Source organism: Peromyscus leucopus, unplaced genomic scaffold (assembly GCF_004664715.2).
Source record: "Peromyscus leucopus breed LL Stock unplaced genomic scaffold, UCI_PerLeu_2.1 scaffold_1579, whole genome shotgun sequence".
NCBI classification, from domain to species: domain Eukaryota; kingdom Metazoa; phylum Chordata; class Mammalia; order Rodentia; family Cricetidae; genus Peromyscus; species Peromyscus leucopus.
In genome coordinates this window covers 5059-23523 of record NW_023504753.1, presented here as the reverse complement: position 1 = coordinate 23523, position 18465 = coordinate 5059, and the positions used below count along the sequence as shown (strand labels likewise).

At 43.0% G+C, this 18465-nt stretch overlaps 1 long non-coding RNA gene and 1 pseudogene across 1 annotated transcript; one reads left to right on the top strand and one right to left on the bottom strand.

The window, feature by feature from the left end:
- Positions 1-4000: 4000 nt before the first annotated feature.
- Positions 4001-13018, bottom strand: LOC114689221 (annotated as a pseudogene).
- A 524-nt stretch (positions 13019-13542) lies between these two features.
- Positions 13543-16687, top strand: LOC119087158. Its single transcript, XR_005090600.1, has 3 exons — positions 13543-13570; positions 15740-15743; positions 16573-16687. It is a non-coding gene; the product is annotated as an uncharacterized LOC119087158 (long non-coding RNA).
- The last annotated feature ends 1778 nt before the right edge of the window (positions 16688-18465 follow it).

The following is an 18465-nucleotide window of genomic DNA, read 5'->3' as shown; positions in this document are numbered from 1 at the left end:
GAAGCTCAGACAACAATTTTGGGAAGGTTTGTTCTCTCTTTCATATGGGTCCCAGAAGAGACTCTGGTGTGAATGCTTGGCAACAAGAACCTCACTCATGGAATTTTATAAGGTGTGCATCAGTATGAAGTTCTCTGAGTAGATCTCTGTGCTTTATTAGTAAGTGTAGATTCCATCCACCACCCATAAAATGAATGATTGCATTAGTCAAAGTCCCTCTTCAACAAATGATGACCATGGAGGAAGCTGTGGGGGGTGGTGTTTGGGTGGAAGCTCCACCTCAACCCCTGGCACCCTGGCATCCCTATACCCAAAGAGTCTGGAATGTTCTGGTGGAAGAACCACCTCAACTCCTCTCTCCTGTTTGCTCAAACCTGTGGCTTCAAAGGCTGCCAAGCACAGCTCCTCCCCAAACCTGCCCCTTCAGAGCCCATCAAACACAGCTCCTCTCCCAGAGAGGCTCAAGACCATTCCCACAGGGTATATAAAGTGCATCCCAGAAAACAGACATGTGTTTCTTCTGGTATCTCTTTCCAGTCTCCTGTCTGAGGGGCTTGAAAATCACCCAGGAATACATTATCCATTAAACTGAAGCTTTTCCATTCAGTCCCACTCGGTTTGATTTGGATTTAATTTGCTGCATCGGCAGAGAGACCTTCAGGTTGCAAAGACTTCTCAGTTGGAGGTAGGAGGTTGGATGATGGGGTCTGGAGGACTTACAGCCTCTGTGCAGCCTCCCCTTTGGTTGTAAGCTACACTCTGGGTGTCATTGTGTTCTTAACTTTCCTTTTCCTTTAGCCACTAGAGCTAGGATTGAACCTAGGACAACGTGCATGCTAAATAACTGCTAGACCACTGAGTTACATCCCAGGTCTGGAACTCCTTTCATCTTTCACAATTACAGGGCAGGATGGATGAACAGAGTCAGTCTCAATTTGTCCACCCCAAGACTGGTCTCTGAAATGGCTGACAGAATGCTCTCAAGACTGGGAATGTAGCTGGACATTGGAAACAGCCAGGCATGGTGACACACGCCTTTAATCCCAGAAAGCGAGCCTTTAATCCCAGGGAGGATGGCAGAAGGCAGAAAGATCTATAAGGTGTGTCACAGGGCCTTACTCTCAGCATTTGGGAGGCAGAGCCAGGTGGATCTCTGAATTTGAGGCCAGCCTGGTCTACAAAGGGAGTTCCATCCAAGATAGCCAGGACTGTTGGACAGAGAAACATGAATCTTAAAGAGTCTTTATTAATAAAACAAACCTGGAGCCAGGTATTGGGGTGAAATGCTGGATGGTCAGAGAGACAGAACAAGCCACAGCTAACCTCACCTGGCCAACTTCTCAGCTGATCTTGTTTCCTCAGTCTGGAAGATTCTGTGTCCTCATATTTGTATGGCTCTCAGCTGAACTGTGCTGCTCAAAACCCAAAAGCTTAACAAGCCAAATGCTTAACCAGGCCAAATGCCTAACCAGCCAAATGCTTCTAGTTTCTGGTCCTCACGCCTTATAGATCTTTCAGCCTTCTACCATCACTCCCTGGGATTAAAGGCTCCCTTTCTGGGATTAATGTCATGTGTCACCATGCCTGGCTGATTCCAATGTGGACCTGAACTCCCAGAGATCCAGAGGGATTTCTACCTCTAAAATGCTAGGATTAAAGGTGTGAGTGCCACCATTTGTATCTAGTGGCTGTTCTGTTTCTGACCCCAGATAAGTTTATTAGGGTGCACAATATTTTGGGGAACACAATACCACAACAAAGCCCTGTCCCAGGAAGATGAAAAACACAAAAGCAAACAAAAAATCCACCTTGGGACGGGGGGGGTGGGGGGGGGGGGGGGGTGGGGGTGGGGGGGTGGGGCGCTGGATAGATGGCTCAGAGGTTAAGAGTACTGACTGCTCTTACAGAGGTCCTGAGTTCAATTCCCAGCACCCACATGGTGGCTCACAACTATCTGTAAAGAAATCTGGCACCCTCCTCTGTGTACATAATAAATAAATAAATCTTTTTTTAAAAAAATCCATCTGGGCCGGGCGGTGGTGGCGCACGCCTTTAATCCCAGCACTCGGGAGGCAGAGCCAGGTGGATCTCTGTGAGTTCGAGGCCAGCCTGGGCTACCAAGTGAGCTCCAGGAAAGGCGCAAAGCTACACAGAGAAACCCTGTCTCGAAAAACAAAACAAAACAAAAAAAAATCCATCTGGGATGTTTAGCTATCTGGGAGATCAAAGAGGGCATAGTCCACACTGGGAACTAAGGACAGTTTAGCCTTCAAAGAGTTGACAGGAAACTACTATCTGCCTACACAAATCCTAATAGAAGAATCCACATTAATCTACAAATCTGGTATCATTTATCAAACCAGTCAAACACTGCTGAGGACCCACAGTTGAGCAAGACATAGCTGGTCCCAGGCTGCTTCCAGATACTGAGAAGATGGACACGAAGACACACTCAATATAGTAGTAACTTGGCATTGTGGCCTAAACAACGTCATACCTTATTTCAGGGTCAGCTAAGAAAGAGGTGATCTATGACAGACATTAACCAAAACATCTATCAGGCTTTTCTGACTGCTGAGATTGTAAAAGTACCAGTTTGTCATCACCTCTCTGGGGACCCACAGGATTATTTCCTCCACATTTGAACTCTCTGACTCACCTCCAGAATCAAAAGTCAGATCCGATCCAGGGAGCTATAATTATTAAACAGTCACGAAAGCTTTCCTTAACATACTCTGAGATCTGCCATGGCCAAGGGCAACTTCAACTGTCCCTCTCCTGTCCCAGGCTTGCATGGACATGCTCTCCACCAGAAGCTTGTGTCCTCTGCTGCAGGCTACATGTGCTGTGCCTGCTCTGGAGCTTCCTCCCAACACTGCTGAGCTGGAGTTTTTCTTGCTATCAAGGATTCCTTACCAGGAACCCAGGCCCAAGGAGGGTCATCTCAACTCTGCATTTCATCAGATGTGTCAAATCTACATTGTTATCCTAGATGAGAGGTGATAGATCTTCTCCAACTCTGACTATAAGTAACACTGGAGCATGATCCTGAACCCAAAGAGATCAGTGGGGTCACCAGAGCCCTGCATAGGTCCAGGCTGCCTCAGAAAATTAGCATGCCTACCTCATGTACCCGTCCCTACACATCTCCAGAGACCTCTTTCTTTGATCAGAGGTGATCCAGTTCAACCTATACAGCACATGGGGCTGGAAGGTCAAGCGCCAACTGCAGGAGCTAGACAGAAAGCTCAAAGCTTAAGAGAATTTGGTGCTCTCTCACATGGTCTAACCAGCTATAATGGGATCTGTTTCCCTCTTCTGTCCTCTTCAGGAACTGCAGTCATATCTAGCACAGATGTACAATAAGAAAAATAACCATTCACATAAATTAAAAATAAATAAATATATCTACAAAGAAAAAAACACACCAAATGCATGGCCAAGGCTAACAGAATCTACAAAAAGCAATTTCCCTATATGACTTGGAAGGTCCTTATCTCTGCTGTGTTTTTATCAATGATGCTGTATTGCAAAAATAAACAGAGGCAGATAGCTCTGGTTTTCCTGATTTCTTTTAGACTCTCTTAATGAATGGTTTTATTTCCTGAGAGTCTGTAGAGCAGCAAAGGTGCATTTCTCAATAGGTCAGTCCTGATGACCAATTCATAAAAGTGTCTATAGAGTAACATATTTTAGGGATAGCTAAGTGCATGACAGCATGGATACAGTATGGATACTGATTCCACCATAAAGTGTGTATCCAGGGAGAAAACCTGGCAATCCACACCCAAGACACCAATCCCCTGTGTCACCCTGTCGGGTGGGAGGTGATTATGTAGTGCAGGCTGCCTGGAACTTGCAAAGGTCCATCTCTGATGGTGAGTTCCAGGGTTACAGAGTGTAACAGCACACACAACAAAACAAACTGGTCCACGTGTGAAGAGTTCAAAATTACTTTTTATTTTAATCATAAAGAATATATTTTTAAAGGGGGCTTTAAATGGGGAATCAATGGTAGTCTTAGCAAATTTTGAAAATCAATAACAAGAACAAATAACAACAAAATAACAAATCCATAACCAAAACAATTAAGATAAAGAACTTAAACCAATAATCAAACACAAAATTAAACTATACAGAATTCTCTCACTGCAGATTGAGCAGCACAGATCTGGAGCCTGTAACTGGTCTTGGACAGATGGTAGGTAGCAAGGGAGCTAATGATTACAACAGCCTTTTCAAGAAGAGCATAGCCATGCCTCTTTTGGGCTTTATACATCAGTTTTCACTGGGTTCAAGGATAGAAACGTTACAGACTCTGGCTCAAACACTGTGGAATTCACTTGAGTCATCTTCACTAAAGTATTCTTGATGGTCCATCAGGACGAGCACTGATTTATACACCCGGACTCCTCCTGGATGCCCAGTTCCTCTGGCTATGCTTCAGCACTTCTTCAGTGCCCTCTCCTGTTCATCCTAGCAAGAGTGGAATCCCAAACACCTCCATGTGCAAACACACCATAAGGTCTACCTAGGCCAAGGCATCCCCTCAGCTGCAATCTTCCCATCCCAAAGAGATAAATCTTCTGAAAGTTCATCTTTCTAATGTACACCAATACTTTTGCACCATACAGGTTCTGAGTCTCCCTGGTGGTTTGTTCCTGAACCCCACAGCTTTTTTATTTTCTTAGGCATCCTGCACATAGTCATGCATGTCTGGATATAATGTCAAGAAACAGAAGCAGGCATCCTGGGTAAATGGCTAGGCATAACCAAGGCCTATTCACACATAGGAAATAAAATAATAGGGAGACAGTGCATCATAATCCAGAATTTCCCGGAGATTGGGCTCAGCAGGTGGCTCCTGGTTTACCAGCTCCTTCTGAAGCAGGCTCTCATCCTGGGCTGTGGCCTGTTCCAGCTCATGTGTCAGTTTCTCTGACCTAGGAGGGAAAGGCAGTTAGGACACAATCCTGCTGAGGACCTGCCATTGTCAGCTGTTAAACTGCTGCCTCCCACCACCTCAACTGTGCTGGAGAGTCAACATGGATCTTTTGACTGAAGTCATTGTTTGTGCCCCCAAGGAATAAGAGTCACAGAGTAGTTGGGCCTAGAACTTTCCTCAGCCCTATACACCTGTCAGAATTTGGCTGAGTAATTGTACTTTTCTTCTACTAGAAAGAAAGGGTCTTTCTCTTACAGTCTGGGGACATCATTTTGTAAAAGTAACAACGTATTAATAACATAGCCAACAGCACAGGAGTGTTCATTAATCATGAAGAGTTACTGATCAACCACATCATTTTATTGATAGCCATATTGCAGTCTTGCAATCTGGATACTTGAATAAGGTCATGAAGATAGCTCAGGACTCATGCCCAGAAGGCACCTTGAACATAACCAACATGCAAGACAGAATCAGTCAGTAATCCTAGAGCAGCATTTCCTGAGATGTGTGCCTGAGGAAAACTGGCCCTGATGGACTCGGGGATCAAACAGAAACATGTAATTTCCTTAACCAGAACTAGGAATCTGCATCCTGACTCTTTGATAGTCTGTTACAGAACACTCCTAAAAAGGTTCTGATCTTCCCTGCAGCTGAGGCAGCTGCCAAGGTTCATTTTGGAAAGTCCTTCACCTATTCAATCCAGAGAACACTTGTCCCAGGAAATGGGAAAATGCTGCACAGAGCAGTATTCAAAGGTAGGAATCTCTTCTTTACAGGGGATGTTCCTAAGTGAAAATGTAATTTTAGCAAGGCCTGGTGATGCACAACTTTGAATTCCATCACGGGGAGGCAGAAGCAGGCAGATTTCTGTGAGTATAAGGAAAGCCTGCTCAGGCATTACCAGAGCACTCAGAAGGGAAAAAGGACACAATTGCTCAGACACTCTGAGTATTAAACATATTGATTCCTGGACAGAATTGTTTGTACACTCAACCTGAACAATACTCTGAAGTGTTCTAGCCCTGCTTGTAGCTGGGAGCCATGCATGTCAGTAGGAGCCTATACATGACAGTGATCCCAGGTACAATGTACCCACTTGGCTCCACCTGTTCCCCCCAGCCTGGGTTCCTACCTTATTTGGGAGACCTCAAAGTGATGCTGCAGCTTGTCTGCCAAGATCTTTTCCTGGGTGATCATCTCCTTCTGTTTCAGCAGGATCTGCAAGCTTCCCTCCAATCTTTCAAATTCCTGTTCATTAGAACATTGTGTTCTTAGTGGAGTGTTGTATACAGGCATGCAGACAGTCTCATACACATGAAGCACATACAAAGGATCAAAACAGCTTACTGGTAGGTGAGGCAAGCCAAAGAGCTTATACTACACTCATGGAAAAAAAGAAGTGAGCAGAACACACATCATGCAAGATGAACAGATGAGTAGACGAAGTGCACCAGCACTTTCAGAAGAGTCTCACAACTCTGCCATCATTCCGTGAGGACTTTACTGCTGTGGGGAGTGTGCTCTGTTGGGCCAGACTCTGTTGAGATGTCTAGAGAATTTACTTCAGAAGCTGCAAATCACACAGCCCACCACTCAGCTTGTCAAAAGCCCCCAGATGTTCAGCCAATCAAATCCAGATTGTATTCTCCACAATGGTAGAGGTCTCAAAGATCACTCACAGAAAACAGGGCTCAGGCTTACGTCACTGTGAACCAATAGTCAGTCAAAGGGAAGAGAAGACTTGGGGATTCATGAATAAAGAAGAAGGCTACGTGCCACCCAAATTTATGACTATGAGTAGGACTCATTTGGATTTCCAAGGCATACTCCTCCTTGTAAGCTGCTTCCCCTCTGTGATCTCACATGACCCCTGCCAATCACATGAGCCTCAGGAACCACAATTCACTCATTCAAAGCTCTGTGCACAGCATCCTACCTATCAAAATGACATGTAGGTGTGATATGTTATTGACCCATTTCCCTCATTGGAGCGCAGTTTCAAGCAGAGCAGCAGGCACGGTTTGCTAATAATTTAGTTTCTCAGAAGAATCTAACTTCCCAGAAGTACTTGTGCATGGACACCTAAGTGAATACCTCAGATGGCATGAGGTGGGTGGCTGGATGGGAGCATGGAAGAGTAAGGTGATGGGTGAAAGCACAGGTGGTGGATGGGTAGACAGAGACTCCAATGGGCAAATGGTTCCAGACCTTACCTGACCCACCTACCTGCCCCTACCTATTGTTGCTGGGTTTGGAGGTCACTGGTCTCTTCCTCTTGGTCCTCACAGATCAATTTCAATGCCTCCAAATGGTGCTTCAGCAGGACCCAATCTGCTGTCCAATTCTTCTTCTCCTGCATCAGGACGACTACCTGCCCCTTAAGCTGAGTATGTTCCATTAGGACCTGGCTGTGCAGACCACTGGAAAAGACCCTCTGTAGAGTAAGGCCCTGCCAGTCTCCTTCTGCCACCCCTGCTTCCAGGAACCATCCCAACAAATACCCCAGGTTCTCAGGAAGACGTAGCCCAGAGCCCAACATAGCCATGACAGCTACACTCAAAAGGCCAAATAATAGAGTAGCTAATTAAAAATAATCAAAATACTTCAGAAAACCCCAACACCAATAGGGATCCATGTCCTTTCAAACTAAAGAGGAGTCCCCGAACTCTCCTGAACATAAACAAGTAGTGGACATATACCGTCTGAGAGTGGACAGGAGACCCAAGGGAAGTTTATTCTATCTACAGTTTCCACAGAAACCAGATCTGTAAAGGCTGGGCCTGAGTTCCCAGATGCCCAGGGCTGCATGACATTCCCCTCGCAGTGTAATCACTTTTCTTTTCTTTTTTTTACTTTCCTCTTCCTTTTTTCATTCTTCCTTCCCCTCTTTCTATCTTTTTGTTTGTTTGGTTTTTGAAACAGGGTTTCTCTGCTTAACAGTCCTATCTGTTTTGGAACTCTCTGTAGACCAGACTGGCCTTCAGATCACAGAGATCTGCCTACTCTGCCTCCAGAGAACTGGAATGGCACCACCACAGCTCAGTTTGCTCTTCTACCTAGAGGCTCCTGAGGCTCCAGGACAATGGTGGGAGGAGTGGATAGTCTCTTTCATACTTAGCAAAACTAAGTGCAAGTGACACAAGTCAAAGAGATGCTTGCTAAGGTGCAAAAAGGACAGAACCAGAGCTGTGGACTCTCCAGTCTGGAGACAAAGAAAGGCAGAGGTGAGCCACTTTGGAATCAATATGGTGCTCTCTTAGAAAATGGGGAATCAATCTCCCCCAAGACCTAGCTATACCACTCTTGGGCATATTCCCAATGAACGCTCAATCATAACACAATGGCACATACACAGCTATGTTCATAGCAGCATTGTTTGTAATAGCCTGAACCTGGAAACAGCCTAGATGCCCTTCAACTGAAAAAACGAATAGATAAAATGTGGTACATATACACAATGGAGTACTATTCAGCAGAGAAAAACAATGACATCAGGAGGTTTGCAGGCAAATGGATGGATCTAGAAACAAAATCATCCTGGGTGAGGTAACCCAGACTCAGAAAGACAAACATGGTATGTACTCACTCATAGGTGGATACTAGATGTAAAACAAAGGATGACTAGACTGTTACTCACAACTCCATGGAGGCTACCTAGTAAAGAGGACCCTAAGAAAGACATAGGGATCACCCAAGACAGAGAAATGGATGAGATCTACATGAACAAACTGGATTGAGAAAAGGGTAATGAAGGCAAGGGTTGGGGGAAAGAGAGCTTAGGGCAGTGGAAGATCCCAGCTGGATCAGGAACAGAGAGGGAGAACAAGGAAAGAGAGACCATGATAAATGAAGACTCCATGGGAATAGGAGGAAGCAAAGTGCTAAAGAGGTCCACAGAAATCCACAAAGATACCTCCACAATAGACTACTGGCAATGGTTGAGAGAAAGCCCAAACTGACCTACTCTGGTGAACAGTTGGCCAAACACCTTAACTGTCATTTTAGAACTCTCATCCAGTGACTGATGGAAGCAGATGCAGAGATCCATGGCTAAGCCCCAGGTGGAGCTTCGGGAGTCCAATCAGCAAGAAATAGGAGGGATTGTATGAGCAAGAGATGTTGAGACCATGATTTGAAAAAGCACAGTGACAAATAGCCAAACTAGTGGCAATACACGAACTATGAACCAATAGATGAGGAACCCCCAACTGGATCAGGCCCTCTGGAAAAGTGAGACAGTCGATTAGCTTGAACTGTTTGGGAGACCACCAGGCAGTGGGACCTGCACCTGTCCTTAGTGCATGAGCTGGCTTTTTGGAGACTGGGGCCTATGCTGGGACACTTTGCTCAGCCTGGGTAAAAGGAGGAGGGTACTGGACCAGCCTTGACTGGATCTCCCAGACTGAGCTTAATCCCCAGGTGAATATTGCCCTGGAGGAGATGGGAATGGGGGGTGTGTTGGAGGACAGGGGCAGGGCAGGGGGCAGAAGGAGGGAGGTCATAGGAATGTATGGCTAATACGTAAAATTAAATTAAATTATAAAATTAAATAATAATAATAATAATAATAATAAAAGAAAGGCACAGATGGCCACAAAACAACTATTGGGGTCCATGCCAACAGGCACTTACCGATAGAAGACTGTCAGATTGGCAAGCTCATCCACCTTCTCTGAAGCCTCGGTGTTCTCATTCTCCAATCTCTGTAGGTCAGTCATGACCTCCTCAAGCTCCATCTTCAGATCTTCACACCAAGTATTTGCTCTTCTGGTCCCAGGTCTGCAGAGGCAGGGTATTAAGAGGGACGCAGCTGGCACTGAATGAGCTCCCTCAGGAGTCCTGCACAGCCAGCTTGCTATGGAGTTCCCATGAGTCTATCACAGGTCTGGGCCAACCAGAAACTGTGATGTTTCTGCTCTCTTCAAATAAGAGATGCTCATTCCAGGGTGCTTATAATGATATGGAGGCTAAAATCACATCATGAACATTTCTGAGGATGGGACTCAATATGATTACAGCTTCATAAATTCCCCCAGGGCATTCTAGTTGGCACCAAGGTGAACACACTGGCAAAGTGCTATGCTGCTCAAAATGGGGCTCCCAGTACACCATGTAGACAACACCTAGATACTGAGACAAGCAACACTTCATGCTCAACCATAGACAGTTGATTGCAGGGTGAAGAGGGACACATATGCACAAACACACAAACACACAGATACAGAAAGATCGAGGAGAGAGAGACAGGGAGACAGAAAGAGAGAGAGGGTTAGAGAGAGAAGCTGAGAGAGGGAAAGGTGATAGAATGCTCTCATTGAGATGCCAAATTAATACATACAATTGTGTCATCTCAGAGAGGACCAAGAGCAGCAGACATCAGTAAGAGGCCTTGCTCCCACATATTAAGATGTATAACCAGGCCTCTCCAGCTGCTACTGAAAGGATCTAGCAAATGCCATAACAAGCTGCTCAGTCTTCTCTCAGAGATCAGGCCTCAATTTCAGTTTCCTGAGACTTGAACAAGCAGTCTCTGATAGGGCCATAAACAAAAAACTTAGTCCTTGCAGTAGCTCCTTTCTGTACATACTCTGACTGTTCAATGTTTAGTCAGTTGTTTAATGTATGGGACCCCTCACCAACTTAGAGCTATGTGCATGGGTCATTGTGAATGTGTGAGGCCAGCCAGGCTCCATGGCAGCTCAAGGACAGAGCCTGAGCCACTGAGTCAGGCCCCACAGTCAGTACATGCAAGGCCAGCCATCCCCCATGGCAGCTCATGGACAAAGCCTGGGACTTGTCCAAGATGCCTCCAAATGATAACTGTAACCCCCAGCTAGTAAATTCAAAGTTTACACACCCTTACCCAATCATATGACACCAAGGCTTGTACCACCTTGCTTGTGGTTTTTCTCTTAAAAAAATCCCTCACCCTGAGATCTCAGGTCTGTCCTCCTTCACCTGGCTAGCCAGTGTTTTGGACACAGACTAAGCCTGGGTTTCTTTGTTATCAATAAAGCCCTGTGTGTTTTGAATCAGTTATCAGCTCTGTGGTGGTCTTGATGGGGGGAGGAGTGTCGACAATGCAGCCACAACACTACTAGAAGCATCCAGCACACAATGTCTTGCCAGGCAAGTAAAAAAAAAATCACAGCATTCTCACACTAGCCACCACTTGACAGGATCTCTCCAAATGTATGTTGGGAACTCACACATTACTGCCCCAATTCCTGAGTTATGTGATTCAGGCCACAGATTCTGGTTTTCATTTGGAGGAAGCAGAACATCTAATGTCCCCATCTCATCCTGCCCATATGTCAGGTTTTGCTTCAGGGAAGCATTTAGAGAAATGGTGTTGGGCAAAGGGACACCGTGAAGGTGCACCCAACCTCCCAGAAGCCCATTTCTTAGACAAAATAAACTAAGGGTGATATTGTGGAGTCAAGACAGTCACTATGGAGTTTGAAACAGTAAGTACCTGTTGTCCAGGGATCCTTCGGTTACTAAGATGAGCTGATCTCTCAGGTCATTCCGTTGGGCGGTCATCTCCCGGAGCTGAGTGGTCAGACTCTCCACCTTCTGCTTCACTTGCCTCTTTGTGAGGTGGGTTGGAGTGGGTGGTGGTTCCTTGGAGGCCCCTGTGGGTAGATGAACACAAGTGAACTTGCATTGTGACAAGACATGAACAAGTCACACTGAGACCTAAGTAGGTGTTTGAGAAGGAATGTAAGCAAGCAATTCAGTGACACCCCAAAGAAGTTTGCCCTGGATTGAGATGCCCCTGCTGGGCATCTCAGGTCTCCCATCTCTCTCACAGGAGATAGGTGTCTCAGCCAGCTGACTTCCTCTGCTCCTTTAGTACATGCTTCAGGTAACTAATGAGAGAGCTTCCTAAGGCTTATTAACAGCACTGGACTCTGCATTCAACTTGGCTGCAGGGTTCACTAGTCTTGGCTTTAAAGCCAAGATAAAATTGACACAGTCCACAAGCACTTCGGTCATTAAAGATGCATAACTATTCTGACAGGTCACTCTAGGCAAAGGGCAAAAATGGAGAAGCCACACAGGGGCAGAACATGGTCACCATCCTCAACAAGACTCCACAGTGATAACAGTGGATACACAGGGCTGGTGGGCAGTAAATAAATTAAGCCACTGAGGTTGAAGTACATTGATGACCTGCCTTTTGCTGGGAACACCACCTCCTACCCTAATACTGGCTCTTTTGTACCTTCTCAACCCCTGCCCTCCTGTAGGATGGAAAGGCAAGAGCTCCCAGGACAACAGCTTTGGCCTTACTTGCTCCTGACTTCTGGGACAGACAAATTAATCTTCTGGAATCTTTGAATTTCAGGAGCCATGACAAGCAGGGAAGTCCACTTGGTTCCCAGAGACTCCTACCTCCTGTGTCCCATCACTGGAAGATTCTGCTCAAGCCCATGTCCTGCAGGAAGATCCCAATTTCCTGCCCAGAACTTACTGTACCATCTTCTGGACCATTTCCTTCTTGATCTTTTACATGGAGGCTGAAGGCCAGCTTGTGTCTGCCTCTCTCTGCTCTCTCTTCCCTCTCCATTCTCTCTACCCAATAGGCGCCTGAGTCGTGCCAACATGTTCATGGCTGAACTGTAAGGGCACTGAACCAACTGTCCAAAGGCAGTTGGTGTTGCTACAACACCCGTGACATCAGAAAACATTCTAAAGTCTCCAGGATACGATAGAATGTCTAGGCATGAGACCCTCTGATGTCATGGGGAACTGACATGGCCTCCCTGCTAATCAGATGTCTTCATAACTCAATAGAAGTCAGGTTTCCCATTCTAGGAATCTCTCCTGGGACTCAAGAGAAATCTTTCAGCACCCTTTTATTCCATAGCCAGAGATTGCTCTCTGATTGTTTGGAAATGCCTCAGTGCTTCCATGTGGGAAAGAAAGTGAGTGTTCATCTCCTATTGAAAGCATATGTCGAGAAGGTAACAGTATTATAGACATTGATGTGAGGTATGATTCTCCACAAGTACCTGCATCTCCTTATTATCAAGAAATGATAGACTTGCTGATAATGGAAAGGACACTTTTTTTTTTTTTTTTTCGAACAGTCTTGTAGCTTTGTTTCTGGAATCTTTGAACAGCTGCCTCAACTACAGATACCTGCTTGTCCAGCTGGATAAAGCGTGCACACTGCCCTGAAAGAATACTTTTAAACAACTTCCTGGTATGGAACCTACAGAAATTACTGCCAGTAGATAGTATGCAGCTTATTTGATTTAAATTGATGAAGGGCAGTGGTGGCGCATGCCTTTAATCCCAGCACTCGGGAGGCAGAGGCTGGCTGATCTCTGTGAGTTCGAGGCCAGCCTGGGCTACCAAGTGAGTTCCAGGAAAGATGTAAAGCTACACAGGGAAACCCTGTCTTGAAAAACAAACAAACAAACAAACAAACATAAAAATAATAAATAAATTCATGAATGACCACTGGCAGATTGCATCTTCATGTTTCACAGGACGTAAAGATAATCACTCCTCAGTACATCAACTTTTAAGAGTTTTTGAAAATACTCGATGGGTATGACACAAAATTACATCTAAAAATCCCATAGAGTTTGGCCTTAGTGATTTTACAGAGTGTTCTTGAAAAGACCAGGAGCATATATTTTCTACACAAATTCTTCACACTCCTCAAAATGGACAGTACCTTCCCCTGACTGTACAGCTCAACAGTAAAACCTTACTATATTCCATCAGTTTTTATTAGACATTGCTCAGTCATAAGTTATTTTTAACTCACTTCATGTATATATTTGCACATAAAGGATAGAGTTATACTAAAAATGGAAACTGGCTTAACCTGATAGAAAAGAACTGTTAAAAAGTGTTATAAATTTTAAAAAAGTGTAATGAGGAGATGAAAATCTCTAAGCTCTATCTACTTTGTACTCTAACACACTTTATCTCTTAATTTCTTTGCCCCCTACCTCAAAAAATAGTATCTTAAGACATATAGTTTTAACTTTGGATTTATAAGTTCCTGGGGCATGGTTAAAATTCGTAAAATGTATAACAAAAATCAGCTGAAAACTTGTAACCAAAGGTTATCACTTTAAAAATCTATACATAGGCAGCATGTATAAAAGTTATTATTCCTACTGTTCCCTTTGGTTATTATTATATCTCCTTTATAGAATAAATAGGCAATCACAGTCCCTCAAAATATTTGGAGAAAGATGGAATTTAATATCATGAGATATCCCTAAAGAAATATAGTCTACTCAGGATAGAAGAACCTGACTCAAATACTTATGTATTTGTTAACTGTTGAACACCAGGATTCTGGAAAATTTTAAATAAGAAACAAATATGTGACTGATAAATATGGTATATTTGATAAATAAGCTCTTAAATACCTAAGGTCTATTTAGGCAAGCAGAAATGCACTTGAAGATAATACATCTAGCCTCTTTGTCTTTCCCAAATTTGTTCAGTTTAATCTCTCTGCATAACCTGAGTCATATAAGAAACTATGAGCGGGCGGTGGTGGGCATGCCTTTAATCCAGCACTTGGAGCAGAGGCAGTGGATCTCTGCAAGTTCGAGGCCAGCCTGGTCTCCAAAGTGAGTTCCAGAAAGGCGCAAAGCTACACAGAGAAACCCTGTCTCGAAAAACAAAAAAAAAAAAAAAAAAAAAAAAAAAAAAAAAAAAAAAGAAACTATGATATTCTATAATGGTACAACCTGAAAGAGTATAAAATAAAATTCAATTCTATTAACTGTATTTATTTAACTTTTATATTTGAGGCTAAAGGATCTTAAGTTAAATCTTCAATCCAAATTTTTAAAACTCAAATCAACAGGGATAAAAATTGTACAATCCTAATCATACAAAAAGCTTTCAACTCTTTGTAAACTGTTAAACACAATTAGGTCATACAAGTTAATGATGATCACCATATAAATAATAAAATTCTTTAAAGTGTTCTAAAACTATGCTTGTAGTCACACTAATTACAAATCTATTTCATTTTACAGGTTAAAGCTTCAGGTAGTATGATGGTCATATTTTCAAGGTTAGGCTAGGCCAAAAGCAATGATTAAAAATGAATGAAGTTTGTTTACACAGACAGTTTAGCTTGCTGAAAGACTTTACACTGAAAGAAATAACCCTCATGATGTGTTTCAGTGGAACTTCTCACTATTCCTTTATTTCAAGGAACTTGCTTTGTAATTAGGTAAATAAACAAGTAATAAATTCAATTCTATTAAAACATGACAGTAATAGTGAACTGCTCACTCATTTTTTCTCCAGAGAACATAGAACAAAAATCTTGCCTAGGAGAAAAGCTAGAAGAGGTCCTGACTCAGGCTGCAGGCAGGAGGCTTAATCAAGGGCTTGGTGCCGTGAGCTGTCTGTTACTGAGACTGTAGGAGCTTTCCCTGCTTATGCCTGGTCCAATAATGCACGCATCCAATGTGTACAGTGCAAGCAAAAGAAATTTTGTCTTGTCTTTAACAAAAACAATGGAGACATTTTAACTGTATGTCTTTCAGAAATTGAAAGCCAGGACACCACTCATATTCCTTGTATTTGTGATTATCAAAACTTAATTCTTCCAAATTTATATTTTTGTATATCATAAGAAGTTAAAACAATGTAAATAGGCTTAGCTGGGTTTAAAAATAAGAGTGAATATTAAAAAAGGGTTTTCTACTAGATAATATAAATGTAGTGTCCAACAAGACAAAATAATCACAAAACCCGTGTTTAGCATGGGTCACTGGCACCTCCACAAAAATACAGTTGTGTCTTATCTAAAACTTGACTTTGTCAAACAGCTCTTTATGGGTGTCCTTTCTCAGACTCCTATTACAACTTAAAACTGGAAATGGTCTTGCTTATACTAGCCAACACCTTCAAGAATTTTATTCTTTATGGAATATTAATCATGTTAATAAAATCCCTTACTATCCACAAGATCCAGCTATTGTAAAACCACTGTCAAATACTTAAATGGCAAATTACAAAAATTAAAAGGGCAATTTTTAGACACCTAGGTAAATCTACACACAATACTACATTTATCCAAGTTAACCATTAATTTTTCCACTTTAAAGGATAATCCTTTTCTGCTTCCCTTAAATCATTTTGCCTTAAAGTAGACAAAGTCTAAATAATATATTAAGTCAAAAGATATAAAAATTAATCCATGGAGAGGGCCTGACAATCTAACTTGAAGCAAGGATATGTTTATATTTTTCCAGGAAATTCATGAAGTCCTAGATGGCTTTTGATCTGACCAGGGTAGCATCCCTGAGACCACCTAATAATGAAACAACTGAATGTAGACAACAAACCCATGAATGTGAGATGGAGAGTAAACCTATCTTTAACTTGGAGCAAGAGACATTAAGATGCTTTCTGATCACTGAGATTTTGGGGTGAAAACAAGGTCACTTATATTACTGAATCAAGAATGATGCTGTTTTATTGTCTAACTGTATTACATGTTAACTCTAACCTTCTCAATGCAAAATCTATTTTTTGATAAGAGGGATAAAAGGCACAGCTATAATTGAAGGCAGTATGAGGTTGTTTTGCAATGCTAAGGATCATTTGTGAGCTTTTATACCCAGTCCAGGAATGGTTACTGAAGTATGAAAAGAGGTCTCAAATATGGTCTCTATGATTAGTAAAATTACTACTATTACAGTAAAAATTACCAGATACTAATCAAGAGATGGATGAAATGATTAGTACCCAAGCAAGGGACCAGGACTGGTAGAGTGCACCACTTTATTAAATCTGACTACTACTCACAGTCATGAACACTATACTAGACCTCACATTGGAAAGCCTATATCAAAGGATTTTGCAGAGCTCTGAGGCTAATTCATTTCAGGAGATACCAGGTGAACATTCCATCATTGAGAAAACTTTAAGAAAAATTTTCCTGATAGAAGGAGCCCTACCTCTTCCTGTCTGGACCTGAGAAAACAGTAGCTGACATTCTGCTCAGCAGGGAACTGACTCCTTGCACATTTTACCTTGTTCTGCCCCTCTGGAGTAATAACCCTGCTCCTCTGACCAGCACTATCATTGTTGTCTACACAGGGGACAATATCACCTCAATACAGGATTTGATCAATCTGGAGGAGGGAGAAAGATCCTGAACACACTGGATATCTACCTTGCTGGTCTACAACCAGGAACAGTGATTTTTCATTGGATGTCTTTCTTCCACAAGACTTAGTAACAGCTCAAATGATTTTTACCTGTGAAGCACTGTGGTATATCTTTAGTTCTTCTAGCATCAGGTCTTTGGAATAGCTCGGTGAATCACTAGGGGCTTACAGAAAATGGCTAAAAAGCAATCAAGAGAAACAGAAATCAGAGTTCTTTGGGTTTGTAGGAAGGACACCAAATGGCTGAAATGTCTACTGAGGTTGTTCAATGTTGCTAGCTCATTTAAAATTTTCTCTTTCATGTTACCTATAGCCACAAAGCATAACAATGATGCTGGGGCAGTGTGAGTGTTAGTTTTTAATTATTCTGATGCTTACTCAAACTAGAGTCACCTGGGAAGAGAGAGTCTCAATGAGGAATTCTTTAGATAAAGTTGGCTTTGAGCACATCTGTTGGAGATTTATAGATTGTTAATCAGATGGAGATCTCACCCTAAAGTGTGCAGAACCACTTCATTGCTGGGACCTGAACTGTGTAACAGTGAAGAAGCTGGAGCATATGCAGAGGCAAGCAGGCAGCATGGCTGCCTTTGTATCTCTCTGCTCTTGACTGTGGATGTGATGTGACTGAGTTCCTGTCCTCCATATCCCCCAAAATGGACTATTACCTGGACCAGTGAGCTAAAATCAATTCTTGCCCTGCTGTGCTTGGGAAATTAATGTAAAGAAGATGCTAATAAACCACCATGTGACACAGGAGTTTGCACAAGTCAGTGAGATGTGAAAGTAATTCATGACATGCTCAACAGCAATCTGTCCCAGAGCAGGAGATCCTGTTTTTTCCTGAACCCAACATGAGTTTCCCTATCACAGATTTAAAAAGACACAGAGACACCCATTGATGCAAATATTATCACCTTGTTAACAAATGGCTCTGGGGCCAGGTGGTGGTGGTGCACGCCTTTAATCCCAGCACTTGGGAGGTAGAAGCAGGCAGATCTCTGTGAATTCCAGGCCAGCCTGGGCTACCAAGTGAGTTCCAGGAAAGGTGCAAAGAAACACAGAGAAACCCTGTCTCGAAAAAAATAGTTCTGGATAGTGTCTTGTCCTCTGAAGTGCTGTTCTAAATTCTTCTCATCTATAAAATAAATCAACATTAACTTCAATGTAATGTACTGTTCTACGGGTTTCCTAACTATTAAAATTTGGGGATATGGGAAAATGGATGCTATGTCCTTATTTGGAGGTCAGGAGAAGCTCCTTAAAGGTCAGACCAGAAAAGCACCTTAACTACCAGGTATTGGGGGATGTTAGATATGAGTGGCAATGTCCACTAGTTACCTT